Genomic DNA, 13,010 nt, shown 5'->3' on the forward strand with positions numbered 1-13,010 from the left:
TTAGGATAGTTTATTTCCCCATGAATACAGTAATTATTATTGTCTTGTATTGTTATAGTTGGTTGAAATTTATCTGTGGGATCCTGAGAAGCCTGTGTCACAGATATTTTCCTCTTGAGAAGTTCCGCATTTATTTGCTTTGCCAGCAGATGCTACGTGACTTGGACCATTTTAATATATGTATTTGTTGGAGATTTCCCTGATAGTGTGGGCAATGCATGTTTGAATTCCATATCCATTTTAGACCAGGTCAATGGCTGCAATTCTCAAGAGTTGCAGTTATTACTATATCATGTAGTATTCACTGCTCTTATTTTGCTAAGATTCCTTTCGGAGGGAACACTTGGGGTTTTTCTTACTTTGTTGATCACAGATAAATGATTTTAGAAGTATGCTTTTATTGTTATTTACCTAGGATCAAATTATACTAAATTAGGGGAGGTGTTTAGAATTTTTAATGACATGTTTCCAGAAGATACTCCATTAGCTCAGTTTTCATGTGAATCATAATAAATCCATGAGACATTTAAGCTGTCACATATAGAAGGCATAGAGAATTAAGAATCAGGCTTAGGCTCTAATTTTGAGTCATCAGCACACAGATGAAAACTGGAGCTATAGAGTTTAAAGTGATCACTCAAGGGACGTTGAAACTATAGGAAAGTGCAGAGACTATTACAATTCAGTGGCATACATACAGCTAAATATATGTGCTAGGTAAAATGGGGATGCAAAGAAGGTTTATCATTTTTACCAGGGAAAGGAAAGGTATGTGTTTTATTTGTTTTGTTTTTTTGCAGATGACAACAAAGCTCTACCTATCAGTCAACATATACATCAGTTATGTATACGCTCATTTTCAAAAGGGCAGGTTGTGATAATAGTCCTTAAACTGGCATAAAGCTATGTGCATCTTTTCAAGTTTTGGGTGACTTTTAACATTACTTCTAAGAAAACACTAATTTTAATGTTGAAAAAGATCCACATTGTCTTCCATATCAAGTTCTTTGTTATTTGATCCCAAGTTCTTTGATGTAGGGCCCAGCCTTAGCTTTTTCCCTTCACCAGAATTCTGCATGCACCCATTGGTTCCAGAAGATTTGGGATTGTTCTTCATACATATTTATCTAGGTATTCAAACTCATCTTCCAGAAATAAATGCTTCATTTTCCTCTCAGATAGGGAGGTTCTACATTTTCTTTGCTTACTTCTATTGTATGCTACATGAATGTATTCCACTTCAATTTGGTTTGTGTGCTTTCTACTCTGTGAATTTATTCTCTAGTGGCCAGGACAGTGTAGGCCAGGACAATATTTGGCAATAAATACTAGTGGATTTGAATGAATGAATGTATATGATTAAACTTGATCATATCACTTAGTATTAAGGAAGCTCAGGATAAAACCAAGGCAGTTCCTGTTGGGTTGAACTATATAAATTGAGTGACACCAAGTACTTAGTGGCCAAAAAGTGTTAGTAGCTGAACACCAAGTGTCAATTCTAGTGACAATAGGAGATAGCATATATTCAGGAGGTCTAAGCCAGAGTCTCAAAAGATTGAAACAGGGACTGGTATCAGGAAAGTAACCATGGAAAGAAGGTAATGTCCTGGAAGTAGGAAAACAGATGATGCAGTAACACTTAGAGCCATATGTAGCAAATGTTTGTTAGCAATTTAGATGGACATGCTTTATCTGGCTATGAGGTATTTTTAAAGGGATGTGCTTTCTTTCTTTTTTTTTTCTTTTTTTTTTTTTTTCACTAGTTTGAGCTGCATTTCATCTAAAAATTTCTACATGGTACCTGACACAACATTATTGGCAAAGTTTCCCCTGTGTAAAATAAAAACTTTCAAAGGATAAAGAACTTAATGAATATTCAGTTTGTGTTCTACAAATGTTGAGTTATATTAAATACTTCTTGCTCAGCCAGCCTTAATGAATGAATCCAGATTATAAGAGCATTTTTAAAAGTAAAAACAAAAACAATTTTTATTTATTGCTTTGTGTGAGTCACTGTAATGCTCATGTCAGCAGTAACAGAGATTTGAATAAAAGTAAAGCATGGTGGTTAACTTATTAATAGATCAAGATGGATTGAGAGGTGCTGTTGCCCTGCACAATCCTGTCCTGGGAAACACATCTAACATTTATTTAATTATCAGTACTATACTACATACTGGTTATAATTGTTACTGACCAGGGTTCTTGGACTCCTTAACCAACAGAAATTGTTAAGAGGCCACATGAGGAATTCAGGCGAGACTTTACTGGGACTTGTGCTACAGAACAAGGGAGGAAAAACAAGTAACAGATTCCCTTGCTTGCTCTCTGCAGAGGAGATGAGCTGATCCCTTAAATGAGGAAAGGGTAGGGGCAGATCCATGGGTTGGACCTGAGGAGCGGCTTAGGTGGTCTGCCTGCCCCCTCGGTGGTGCTGTGTGCCGGGATCATGCGCAGTACCCAGCTTTTGTTCCCTACACCTCAGAAGTGGGTGTTTGGACTTTTTGTATCTTGTTAATAACTTACGCCAACTGCATGCAGGCAATTATTTTTAGTCCTTTATAGTTTCTTTATATTGTGTTGCCTAAGGAGATGAGAAGACGTTTGTCCAGGTGTAAGCACTGCAGCAAAGGGTCCCAGATCCCAGCCTGTCTCATAATAATCCTATTATCTATTACAAAATAAGCCTTAAACAGTTTAGGTAATATACCCAAGGATATACAACTTGTAAGTACCTTACATTAGAATCAATTCTAAATATTTTTTTCAACACCTGTGATCATTCCTCTAGATATTGACAGAGCTGAGAGATGAGGATGAGAACTAAAAAGAGATCAATGCATGTAGTGATAAGAAGTCCTCTAGTCACTTTTAAGAGCCTTGCTAAACCACAGAAGAAAGAGTAGTAAAACATATTTCAAAAGATGATAGACTGCCTTGTAAAAAGAAATCGTCCGTGGTCCAAACACATAATAATGATGAATGAATTTTTCCAGTATTTGAATTTTTTCATTTTTTAATAAAATATTTCATTGTTTTAGAAACCATAGGAGCACTACACTGAGATCCAGGGATTCTTTTAACACTTACATCTAGCAGAAGCATGGAGATGTAAAAAGTGTCCAGTGAGGGAATTCTGGCCCCCAAATCTGGCCTTGGGTGTAAGATTTGAACTCTGAAGGCATTAAGCATGAAACAAAAGAGCCTAATAAAGTTCAGATGGACTGCGTGAGTTGTGAAGACAGCACAGATCTTGAGAAGTTTGTAGAACCAAGAATAGGCAAAGGAGTCAAGGGATATTGTCTACAAAAGGAGCAAGCCATCAATTAGAAAAATAATCATAGACCAATGCATTAAAAATGGTAACCCTAGAGGCCAAATGGGAATGGATTCATGTGTCATCTCTGCAGAATCAGATAGAGTCTGACAAATGGAAGACAGATGTCTTAGACTTTGATCCATCCATAGATAACTGAGCTCTGCTTCTGTCTTTTAAGCTAGAGCTGTAGCCTGCTCTCTAGATAGCTCATACAAGTTAAAAGACTACTTTACCTACTCTGATTATAGTTGTAAGCTGTTCTTTCAGCATGTTTTATGACTCTTATTTCTGCCATAGCTGTCCAGGATCACTGGAATCCAAAAGGACTACTGTTAGGCTCTGCAAGCTATGTCACCTATGGCAAGTTTCTTTAACTTTCATTTCTGTCATCTATCATATGGAGGTCATGACAGATACTATGCCCAACACATAACAAATGCTTGATAATTTCATAAAAGATTTAATGCAACCTTATATGTAAAGTGAACAGCACAATGTTTTCTGCTGATGAAGTGCTCAAAATAGTTATTAGTGTTAATATTTTAAATATAACAATGCAGTAAGAGAAATGACAGTATGACAGAAAACTGCATCATTCTGCAGTTTTTAAGATTATAAAAAGATAAATATTTATAGTAGGAAGGAAGGTGTTGTATCAAGATCTGATTTTTGCATCCAAACTATGCCCTTCTTCTATCATTTATATAGATCTGACTGTAGACACGTACTCTTCTCAACTCTCCCATAGATAAGGGAGACTTATAGCTCAAAGGAAACTAGGAAACAGATAATCAAGTATATTACCCTTCATATTGCCCAAGAAGAAAAAGATACTAACATTCTTCATGTTACATAGCCAGGTAGAGTTTTCTTCTAAATTAGTCTGCTGTACCTTACAGCTGCTCTCTAAACTTGTATAGTTGATAACATCTTTCAGCTTTCAAATATTCCAGTCCAATGAAACTGCTATTAATTCAGTGATCTTAAAATCAACTGAAAATATCTCAGGCCTGTGCTCTGATGAATCCAGCAGGCAGGATTTTCAAAGTGATTCTTATCCTTGATTATGTTTTTGGAGATTATTTTTGATATATAAATCCATTCTCTCAAAGAAAGAGAGATTGCATTGTGCATTTGGCTGACAAGAGATAGTTTTAAATTGTTCCATGACAAGCAATTTAAAAGGAGTATTTTGAATCCAAAGGCTTTTCAGTAAGTGTTCAGTGGTATATGAATGAAAAGAGAAGTCATGAATAGATTACATATAGGATAAAGAAAAGTCAGGTATGAAAAATACACCCAATGTTCTTGAGAGAATAATCTTTATTTAAAAAATATTCACTTATTTTGTTGATGTTTTTAATATGAAAAGTCACTCAAATATCTGTCATGTTAGTGGCCTACATAAACAACTCCAAGGGGTGCCTTGTTAATATTTTTACTGTCATCTCTTCCACCACATCCTGCCACGAAGTCTGTAATATGCATTTTCCCTGGATTTCTTAACAAAATGCAATATAGCTCAATGACTGGAATCTTGTATGTAACAAATAGAAAAAAAAAAAAAAAGGATTCTGGATTTAGATAATCTAAGATTCCTCCGGAATTACTTTTTTTTCTTTTCTCTTTTTGTATTGAGGTATAATTGACACATAACATGTTAGTTTCAGGTGTACAATGTACGATTCAATATTTGCATATATTGCAAAATGATCACCACAATACATTACTATTAACCAAAGTCAGAAATTGAAAAATAAAGCAAAAGTGGGTGAAAAAATGAAATTTGGAAGCATTTAGTATTTGAAGAGCTTTGGAACATTCAGGGTGACATATAAAATGGCAAACTTAAAATTATGAGTTCAGCATAAATTTGTGACCACTAAAATGATTAAACAAAGGGAATCCATGATCAGATTTGCATTTTAATTCCTGTATGCTTGGGAGAGACTACACTTGCCACAGAATGCAGGAAGCAAAGAGATGGTTGGTGTCATCCAGATGACTGATGCAAATGCCTTTAATGTGGAGTGGCAGTGTGAATGGAGAAAAAAATTGAGAGTTATGAAGATGTCACTTAATATTAATTGTTACACATTAAGATATTACAGTCACTGTTTCACTAACAAAGGTGAATAAAAGGGAACTGAATGACCTATCTCCAAATTGCTACTTTAGAATGCTGGGCAGGGATGGTACTACAGAAAAAGGCAATATAGGAGAGGGGAAATCTATTAGTCAAAATATTTAGTTGCACGTGCAGAAATCTACCTTCAAATCAGCTTACACACACAAATAAGATAATGCATTAAAAATGTGCTGAAGTTGCTCACAAAACCAAAGGAAAAGCTATGGGAAGCGTGGTACTTAAGATACTTCAAAGGTTAGGACTGAGGATTCAGACATTGTCATCTCATCTTGATTGCTGCTTTATTTGCTCCTGTTAATTTTTTTTTTTTTTAATGTGGTTAGAAACGTAGCTCCTGGCATCTGAGATTCAAATGTATCTCCTTCAATCATTCAAGGAGCAAGGAATTTTCCTCTCCCAGTTTCTCATTGAATCAGCCTTGCTTACATGCCTGCTCTTTGAACACATTTCTAGATCTAAAGATAATCACAAATAAGGCTGCATGTGTTGAATGGCCACACCTTTAGTGGGAGTGCAGGGTGTGTGGTACAGAGGGAGTGAGTGTTGGGCAGGTGAAACAAAGAATGTCAACTGCAAGATTGTGGAATAGAGATCATGAATTCTGAATAAGAATTCTGAGACTAAAGTAACAGTGAGGAAATTGAGTAGAATGGTCTAGTGATGAGTGGAATGAAGGGGAAGTAAATGAGGGCCTTGCATTAAGAGAAGAAATCAGCTTAAGATGTGGTACCCCAAATGCACTAATAAGATCCTTGGTGATTTCTGTGCAGTGGACAACCTGGTGAAACTTCATTAAGAATGTGAATCTCTCTGTTAGACCTTACAAGGATTACATGAAGTAATGAAGGCAACTGAGGAAGAATTAGGAGGCTGTACATGGTGCTTTTTAGCAGGCAGTGCATTGATCTGGCAAATTCATATCTTTGAAGCATATCATCAAGAGTCTTTTCCCCAAATGGAAAGGCACATGTAGAGCACTTCTGAAATCTGCTTGCAAGAAACCGCTACTATTTTCACATCACATTAGAGCCAGGAACAGCAGACCTGTTCTTGGTGAAGATGCTCTAAAGGAGTATATAGTGTGCTAAATTTTGCTTGAAATTTGATGAGTTTGTTTTCTTCCACTTTCATTTTCAAGACCGTCAATTCATCATTTTTGACAGGTGTCTTTTGCTCTTTATCTTACCCCTATTTATTTAAAAATTAAGGTCTAGACTGGGGTTGTAAGTTCATGCCTGTTTCACACCTTGCTAGGAATGTTGTTTCTACACAACTGCTTCTCTTTCAATAGTGTCTTCTTTAAGTCATCATTCAAACACTGTGCTCTGATATAGTGGAATTTCTAGTTCCATCACTGACCTCTTTCATAAGAATTTGTGCTCTGATTACATCAAAAGATCTGAAAGCTTGGCAGTACTGGGCTGGAGGACTTCTCAACTAACTCCTTCTGTCCACTGTGGATACAGTGTCTATTTTTCTTACAGATGTTGTGTGAAAAACATCCCACAAACATGTGAGAAAATTACTGACTTGCTTTGTGTGAAAATCCTAATACTATTTCAGTCTGCCAACCAAATTCTAACCAGCTTCCCATCACAGACCAGTATCTTGGTACTCATTAATACAAGGAAAAATTACCATAGTAATATTTTTTCTGTACTTCTATATTTTCCATATATCAGTCCGCTGGAAGACTCTGGAGACTAGCACATACTAGTTCATCTTGAAAATCAGCATATAGTTTGAAATTTGAAAAAAGACTCTTGCATCAGAATCACAGGGAAAAAGGAATGTAAGAAGGAGAGAGTCACAGCCAAAGAATTACTCAGACCTAAGGAATGAAGAACGAGACTCATACTTTAAAAGAGACATGGATAATTGAGAGTGAGCATAGAAATTTTAAGCCTTTTTATGAATGTGGATTTCCATCTAAAAACCAAAAAAAAAATTTTACTAAACTGATAAATACTCATATTTCTTTGCAGACCTAAAAATATTCAAGTGGTTAATATCACACTTATAATTAACCTGAAAGTAATTAAAATGTAAATAAAGGAGATAACATTTTATAACAGAAGAGTTAATTTAGATCCTCCAGATATTATGATTCTCTTTAATCCCAATAAAATATAAATCAATAAATCATGCTGTCATTTCCAATTATATTAATTACATGATGTAACTAAAAGTCTTTAAATTTTAAATGAGAAAAGTAATGATTTTTATTACATCTTAATTCATGCTGTGTTAAACTTTGTTCTTTATTAAGTTTTGGGTTGGAAGTATATTTATTTAAATGGAAAAAAACTTTTCAGTGTTACATTTTTACCCAAAAGAGAAATGATTGAAAGAGGATAGTACAGGATATTCCAGTTTCAAAATTACCTTAGATTTGAAAGAGCTTGAAAATTTATTTGAAAATTATAAAACTTTTAATATTTAAACATTGATGTTTCAAGAGATTTATTTTTAAGTGTGTGGGTTTTTTTAATTGTACAACATTATGATCATCACACATTTAAATTTGTAACATGCTTTAGCTTTTCAAAGGACTGAGGAACATTTTTCATAGTACTCAGAATGTTATTTATATAGAAATGTTCTTAGAGCCTGCAAGAGTTGATACTTTTCAGGCGAAGGAATGGCTTGTATTGGTTAGTTGACAAACCAAAGATGCTGACAAGTTCTGCAATTCTGAATTAGCATTTCCTTCTACTGTATGTTTATATATAGCTCCTGATTTTTTTTTTAAAGTTTGATCTGAATTATATTACTATGAAAGATATAATGCACTCTTTGTAATTCAGAACATTCTCATTTTTAAAAGATTACAAAATATTTCCTGTCTCAGAAACGTGGTCATTCCCTCCATTGTCTCTCACCAAAATCTGTGTATGACTTGTGGCTACATTCAAACTGGATAATAATTAGCTGTTTACATAATTTCTGTCTTTCTAAAAAGTAAGCTATAAAAGACAAAGAATATTCTTTTCCTCAACACAAAGATGCCCAGGTCATGGGAAATGTCTAAAAATCTTTGATACCAAAACAACAAAAACTTAGTATTACAATAAATATATAACATTTTGAGCACTCAGTGTGTCAAAAGATGCACAAAATGGGTTATATAAATTATCTCAGTTTATCCTCGCAAAAAACAAGATAGCAATTACTATAATTTTCGATTTAAAAATAATGAGAATCTTAGTTCTTCATTCTGATAATTCTGTAGTAGCTTGGATAGGCTAAGCCTCTTGCATATAACAATTAAAAACTCAAATGATTTGAAAAACAAAACAAAGCAAGTCAGTAGTCACTAAAATATGACCAAAATCCAGCAGAAAATATATGAGAATTTTCTTTGAAAGACAGCGTGCAGCATGTGTGATTTTTTATTTCACAGTCCACTGATCAAGGGCACTTTATATTCCTCAAAAATTGGGTGGCAGAAAGCCGCCATTTTCCTGGTTTGAGATGTCAGATAAAGGAGTCCAGAGGTGATAGAATGGCCATCCAATTAATGAAGTAGGGGGAGGGGTGCTCCTGGAAAGAGCATCTATTTGTGTATAAAATTCACTCAAATACTTGGCTGGTCACTCTACCACACACATACAAACCTAATCCCAGGTTTTGCAGCAAGAATGCACCAATTGGAAGCTTGAGAAATAGATAACTTCAGATGCTGCCTTCTACAAGGAAAACAGTCTAGAGCTTGACTGCAGCCAAGTTAACTGCTCATTTAGGTAGAAAATTCTTTCTAAAAAACATGAGAGAATCTATATCCTCTGCAATGCATCATTCATAGTATCCAAATTCCCACCAAAATAACTATATATGTGTAAAACTGGAAAAGTGATGTACACTTTAAAAAAGTCAGCCAATAGTAACAGAACCCAAGATGACTTTGACATTACAACAGATATGGATTTAAAAGCAGGTACTACAAATATATTCATAAACTTAAAGAAAAATAAGCATAATGGGTTAACTGATAGAAATCTCAGCATAGAATTAGAAACTCTAAAGAAAACAAAAGGAAAATTTAGAACTAGTAGGTACAGCCACTAAAAATTAAATCACTGGACAAGGGTTAAAGGAAGAAAGAAGACAGAATAGAGTCAGTAGACTGAAAAATAGACCCATAGAAAACTATAAATCTGGGGAACACAAAGGGAAAACACCAAATAATGAACAGAGTCTCAGAAACATGGGGCATGATATCAAGCAAATTAACATACATACAGTTATAGTTCCAGAAGGAGAGAAGAAAGACTAGGGGAGAGAAAAATATAAAAAATAAAGATCCTAAATTTTCTAAATTTTGAGAAGGGCATCAACTTCCAGATGCAGAAACCCTAGGCGATACCCAAGCAGGAGAAAGAGAAACAAAGAAAAAACACTCAGGCACATCATATACAAATGATGGTTTAGATGGGCTATTGCTATTAATACCTGGGTAAAGTCATTATAGAACTGTAAGACAATAGAATGGCACTTAAAAATCAAGTGAAGCCAACAGAAGTTCAGTGGTAGAATCTGACAATAAATGTAGTAAAAAGAGAGAGGAGGACATATCAAACACCACCATTTTAAGAAGAAAGAAATGTAACACAGGGAATTAGGCCCTTAAAAAATCACTCAAAGGCTTGGAGGAGCAAGCAAAAAGGAAACCCAGGGGATGCCACAAAACATGTGTTAACATATAGTGGAAACAGTCTTCTCCTGAGGTTAGATCTGAAGACAATCCAGGTTATATAATAAATATGCTTAACAAAGCATAGTGAGTTATTCCCTATGGTAGGAAGCTACCTCACTTTTAGAACGGATTATGATATTCTCACTTCTGCTGGAAAAATAAATGCAAATTCATTAATCAGTATGTTATTTGTTACCCATAATAAGAACATGCTGATTTTGGAGGCAATGTGCTGTTGGGTTAGAGTGCAATTTTTGTTCATAGACATAGATTCAAACCTCAACAGTATCATTTTCCAGCCCAGTAATATAGTGTGACAAAAACATCATAATGTTATAGAAAATAATATTTATTGAGTAAGGCACTGTTCTAAGCACTTATGTGTATTAGTTTATTCAGTTTTGTTAAGGAGGGGGAAATTCCCTCTCTCTACCTTTCTTGAGTTCTTGTGGTCAGACTAATAATAAATTTGATAATAAATTTGACAGATTAACAGGAAAAAAAGTTCACTTCATGTGTACAAATGTCTCAGAAATAGGACTTAAGAAGGGGCCAAAGCAGACAGCTTTTATATTTTTCAGACAAAGAAACAAATTTGAGAGGGATTGACAAGGCAAAGAAACTTAGATTGAGCACTTAATTATAAGAAATGTAAGCAAAGTTTGGGCTTGATAAAGTAACAAGGTTTGTTTATATAGGCATCTTGGCCCTGAATTTCCTATCTCTGATTGTAAGGATGTTTTTTCTACCTCCCAATACAGGGAGGGCACTTTTCACATGGGAGACTTACTTCCTTTCAGGGACACAGAGAGGAAGGTCATAGTGTCCATCTTGCATCAGCCATTTCTTAAGTAATTTTAGTTCAAAATAATCAATATGTATTGAAGCATTTTGAGGGCTGGCCACCATGGGTCCCAACAGTTCTCATAAAAAGTCTTTGAGATTTTATATTGTTCTCAGAGTATTCTTGTTATTTCCATTTTGTGGATGAGAAACAGACCATTTAAAGTTAATTCTGTTAAATTTAGTGCCCCTTCTCCATCATTTCCACAACAAGGTTGATATTAGGGAAACATGGGGTATTACTACCAATGCACCAATATTACTACCACTATTCTACCTATTTCCTTTAATAATACTCCTCTACTACTACTTGCACTACAACTGTGGCAACTACTACAACAATCACTATGCTTACCAGGTGCTAGGCACTGTGACACACACTTTTATAACAATTTCAATCATTTAGTCTTTATAAAAACTCAACATACAAATTCTGTTGTTTTTCTCATTTTGTAATTGAAGAGGTGACTTTGTAACTCCTCAACGTTTTGCATTTAATACATGCTGGATTTAGGGTTAAATCTAGGTATAAATTCACATAGGCAGTTTTTAGTGAAGGATATCTGTGGTGGTGATGATGATGATGATAATGAAGATGATGATGGAGATTCTGACAGTCCTTTAATGATGACAGAATTTTCCTACAACACTCACTTACTGACCTTAAAGTCAGGGACCTAACAATCTTGCCCATGCAGTATGGAATTAATAGTTGAGACATTAATTTTAAAAAGTAATGAAATCCATGCCATAACTTTTAAACACTGTTGTCAAACTGTGTTCAGTTCTTATTTACTACATATTATTCTAACAAACTGAATTATAACATTTCCCTATACACATAATGGATTAAATAGCACTTTGTTGTGTTTGTAAGCAATTATTCTAATAGCAACAGAAGATAAAGATGACAACCTCACAGAAAGAAAAAATGTAGTTGCTAAATTTATAAAATATCACAGTGTTAAAGCAAGTATCTTCAATTAATTCAGCCATCAATGAGGTCATCACAATAAACTAATGAACATGCATTGTGTCCAAGGTAAGTCTTCCTAGAATAGTCTGTAATATGTTGTGAATACATTTTTAAGGCTAGGATTTCCATAAAATACTCAGAGATTTATCTTTAAATTGGTTAATTATTTCACCATTGACTTTTAACACAGTTATGTGTTAACACTGACAGCATGCTTTATCAGGCAAAGAGTGAAAAATTGACTCTTTGGCTATACTTCCGTCTTTGCCAACGACTATTACTATAACTTTGGCCAAAAATACTTTAACAATCTTGGGTATAGATTAAACTACCTTTGAAGTGTCTTTTATTGCTGATATTCTATATTTCTTTTGTACTTTTTAGAAATTATGTTGACATAGGAGACTTAATTTCTAATTTACCTCACAAGTTTTAAATAAATATCATGAATAGTAAGATAATGGGTATACTCGAATTCATTACTAGTGTAAATACAATAAAATAACCTCACACGTTTCCAATTATTCAACCATAAAAATTTATAGAGATAGCAAATAACAGTTTACTAATCACCCCAGAAGAAGGGGTTAAAAATGCATGTCTTCAACCTTAATTTTCTTGTAACATTACATCTTATTCTTAAGGTTATTATGATTATCCATGTATTTATTTATTTACTTATTTGTCTTCTGTTTTCTTTGTAAATATGGGCCTGTTGCATAGCCTCCATACTCATTTATAGAAAAGATTAAAACTATAAATCATCACAACTCATAAGCTGCCTCCTTGGAGCTGAACAGCCAGCACAGCACCAGAACTGATGGAGATTTATGATTCTCAGACAGCTCCTCTCACCCAACTTCAAGAAGATAAAGGGAATGGAAACTATCCAATTAATTTGGTGTCCATAGACCACACTTATGTAAATAGATGGGATCAGCTACCTGGAGGACAAAACCTCTAGGAATAGAAGGAGGGTACATGAGGAGACGTAAATGTGTATTGACACTTGTCTCTTCTACAT

This window comes from Camelus ferus, chromosome 10, assembly GCF_009834535.1.
Source record: "Camelus ferus isolate YT-003-E chromosome 10, BCGSAC_Cfer_1.0, whole genome shotgun sequence".
Classification (NCBI taxonomy): Eukaryota; Metazoa; Chordata; class Mammalia; order Artiodactyla; family Camelidae; genus Camelus; species Camelus ferus.